This window comes from Triticum aestivum, chromosome 7B, assembly GCF_018294505.1.
Source record: "Triticum aestivum cultivar Chinese Spring chromosome 7B, IWGSC CS RefSeq v2.1, whole genome shotgun sequence".
Taxonomy (NCBI): Eukaryota; Viridiplantae; Streptophyta; class Magnoliopsida; order Poales; family Poaceae; genus Triticum; species Triticum aestivum.
Window position 1 is genome coordinate 197522384 of NC_057813.1, and position 4250 is coordinate 197526633.

Here is a 4250-nt window from a genome sequence, read left to right on the forward strand (position 1 = left end):
ATGTTAATGTGATATGCTTTGGCTGCAGGCAGAGCTGCTGCCGTGGAGGCCCTGAGGGCGGAACTTGCCCTAGCCAAGGAACAAGCCCGGGCTAGCAATGTGGTTGCCCTAAAGGCGGCCAAAGATTTGAGAGCCGAACAGGCTGCTCATCGCCGAAGCGAAGATAAAATAGCCGAGATGGCTGTGGAGCTGACATACGCCGCCGGCCGGTATGAGCTCCTTGAAAAGGAGAATCAGGCGAAGTCGGATGACCTGAAGAAGGCCCTGGATGCGGCCAAGGATACGCGTTCTGAAATTAGATCTGCGCGGGAGGAGCTTCGACAGGCTGGAGAAATCGCGGCTGGAAGCCCCTATTTGTTGCGGATGAAGTTCTTAGACCCAAAGTATGCTCCTATGGATCGGCTTTGGAGCGCTGCAGACGCGTATGCGGATCTGGCAAAAAGTACGGCTGATGCGACCAAGTTCTTCAAGGATCAAAAAGAAAATGAAGTAGAAAGGTTGTTCTGGTCGCAATTCAATGCTCCAACGCGCCCGTTGCCATTGAGTGAGAGGATGGCCGCTATGGCCGAGCTCCATAGGCTGTCCGATCTTGCAATGAGGTCTGTAATAGACCATCTATGGCCAAAGGGACTGAGGCTGGACAGTTATTTTGGTTTAGTACAGCAATTCCTTGGCGCCGTATCGCGAATTGATGCCATGAAGAGGTTGGCGTGCATAGAGGGTGCGTGAATGGTTCTTGCCTGTGTTAAAACATATTGGGCGGATATGGAGGCCACCATCATTGCAACCCAGAATCCGGTAGGAAGCCAGGACCCAGCCGAGCACTATTTTGAGCAGGTCACAGAAGGTGCCCGTTTAATAGAGGCTCAGTGCTCGAAGAGTGTCATGTTCGAGTGACAAGTCGTTCAATTGTAAAAACAATTCTACTTTAATTATAGAGGCTATGTTTATACTTTCGCCCGAAAGTGTTATAGTGCCTCCTGTGCGGCCATTTGTTGTATATATATAACCTGAAAGTTAGCAGTCGTTGGATGCAGCCCCCACGCATATAATGCGGGGGTGTTCACGAAAATATGCATAGTCACACTTGATCCAACGTCTTGGTCCCTTACGGAGGTGATCGCACGTCGAACTAGGCAACCGGACTATATAGCTTTAACACTTTCACTTAGCCATAGGAGTTTGACGGTGGGGCTACTATGTAGCCCCTGGTACCTTTGCGTGCATCCGGATATGGGCACGTATGTACATGACCGGGAAACGGCCCTTCGTTAATGCAGAGGAATCCCGAAGATTCCGATGAGTCCTCGAGTGGTTGACCAGTCTCTTGTTGTATCATGACAGTCAGTTTTCGGCTTTTTCTACTTAGGTGCTCAAACGGAATAACCAGGGCACAATCTCAGTAGTTCTCCTTTGGCCGCCGTAGCCGATAGAACGGAATGTAAGGCAGCAAACCCAGGAGCCGGGCAAACCCAACATTTGACCAAATACATGATTTGGAGATGATGCATATAAGGCCAAACTCGCGACGCCGAACACTCCCGAAGGTATTCAGACTTTATAACATATACTGGGTTGAGTAGCGCCCTTGATTATGAACCCTGCATTTCCAGGTACGTGCATTAATCTATCGTGGAGAAATGCCAATAACGCTAGTATCCCCTGTGGGTGTATTGAATACCCATGGGATGTCAAGCAACAAGAGACAATAAAGAAGGTTTACACAGGGGCTTAATCTAAAGAGAAACCTTTGAGAGGGGCCCTACTGCACGTCTGCGCCTTTTTCACCGTTGTGCCGTGTCCCAGAAGGGTGTCGCAGGAATGGTGTCTGTAAAAAGGAAAACTAATGTAAAAGAGTATGGCATAAGCATGCGAAAAGTTGGTTATTATCAATGGATAGTAGAAATGTGAGACATTGACATGTTAATAAGGTCAAGCCAAATGGTGGGCTTTATTACATGTTTGCAGCCCCTGATGCCCTCTATGGGGGTACATGTATAGCACCCAGCTCAGGTTTATCTGGGCTGTTACCGATGGTGGTGCGCCGGACTCGTCTAACCGTGTCCGTGGTCTTAACGACCGATCATGCATTCTGATAGGAGAGGTCGCTTAGTGTCCGGCTGCTAGAGCCGCCACATACTCTTCCGCATGTAAGGAACGCTCTGTGTTTCCGCTAACAGTGATGACGCCACGTGGACCGGGCATCTTGAGTTTAAGGTAGGCGTAGTGCGGTACTGCGTTGAAGCGAGCGAAGGCCGTTCTTCCGAGTAATGCATGATAACCGCTTCGGAAGGGAGCAATGTCGAAGAGTAATTCTTCGCTTCTGAAGTTGTCGGGAGAACCGAATGTCACCTCTAATACGAGGGAGCCCCTGCAGCGGACCTCAATGCATGGTATCACTCCTTTAAAGGTGGTGTTACTTTGGCTGATTCTGGATGGGTCTATCCCCATCCTGCGGACAGTGTCCTGATATATCAGATTGAGACTACTGTCGCCGTCCATGAGGACACGAGTGAGATGGTATCCATCAATTATTGGGTCGGGTACCAAGGCAGCCAATCCTCCGTGACGGATACTAGTCGGGTGGTACCTGTGGTCAAAGGTGATCAGGAAGTCGACCAGGGGTTGAATTTGGGAGCGACGGGCTCTACAGCATATACGTCTCGGAGCACGTGTTTGCGCCTTCTCTTTGGTATGTGAGTCGCGTAGATCATGTTTACTATTTTGACTTCTGGTGGGAATTTTTTCTGTCCCCCAGTGTTTGGCTGGCGAGGCTCATCCTCGTCTTCACCTGGCATTTCCCTTCCCTTGTGTTCGGCATTTAACTTGCCAGCCTTCTTGAAGACCCAACATTCTCTATGAGTGTGGTTTGCAGGTTTTTCGGAGGTGCCATGAATTTGGCACAATCTGTCCAGGAATTTTTTCAGGCCGGACGGTCCCTCTTTGCTGCCTTTGAATGACTTCTCTCGTTGACCGGATCAAGAGCCCCTGAATCCCATGTTGACCGCCGTGTTGTCTGGACTTTCTTCCTTGTTGCGACGCTTGTTTTTATTGCGCCGTGGCTTCCCGTTGCCATCACTAATTTCGGATGTGCCTAGATCACTGGTGCCTCTACGGGCCAACCAGCTGTCCTCACCTGTGCAGAAGCGGGTCATAAGGCTTATTAAGGCCGCTGAAGGTATCCTGGACTAGGGGGTACTCAACGTGTCATCTCCCGATCTGTTAGATTGGGCCGAGGACCCCCATGGCCATATACTCATGGGCCAGTCCGGACGGCTGCCGCACACAAGGAAGATTCCACAAGACTTGGTGATCAAGACAAGGACTCCTGCCCCCCGACGTATTTGGCTAGGACTCATGTTATCCTAGGCCTCTGGTGCATTATATAAACCGAGGCCAGGCTAGTCGATAGGGATATACAAAAATCATAACATAGGCTAGCTTCTAGGGTTTAGCCTCTCCGATCTCGTGGTAGATCAACTCTTGTACTACCCATATCATCAATATTAATCAAGCAGGAGTAGGGTTTTACCTCCATCGAGAGGGCCCGAACCTGGGTAAAAACATAGTGTCCCTTGTCTCCTGTTACCATCCGCCTAGACGCACAGTTCGGGACCCCCTACCCGAGATCCGCCAGTTTTGACACTGACATTGGTGCTTTCATTGAGAGTTCCGCTGTGTGTTCAGCAAAGGGTCGATGGCTCGCCTCCAGATCAACTATGACTTCGGCATCTTCGTCACCAGCTCGACTGGTCACCTTGGTTCGACCAAGTACTGCGCCCTGCCTCCGACCGTCATGTTCGGATGAGGGCCTTCATCAACATCAACTCCGATCTTTATCAAGATCATGGGGGAATCATCCAGGGAGCCCGGGGGCTCGACGTCAACATTGCCCTTGGGAGACCGTGCTGTTTTTCTGGACAGCGAACTTGTGTCCGCCGTCACTGCCTCCTCGAGTGTCGGTTCGACGATTGCTTCTGTGGAATAGTGCGGAATTGAATCTACAACAACCCTGGAAAATTTCGTCGAGTTCCGATGGAGGAATCTCCGGCAATCTCCGATATACCGGAGCCGTGTTGAATCTGGACGAGAATCCGGACGAGTTTGGAGCGGGGTGTCCAGCATATAGCTCGGACGTCCTTTGGAAGATCCAACCGTTGATCGGCTGCGCTACCACCTGCCATAAATTAAGCTCGATCCGACCGTCCGAACTCCGGGAACCTTCCGATTAGTGCATCACTTTTCGGATC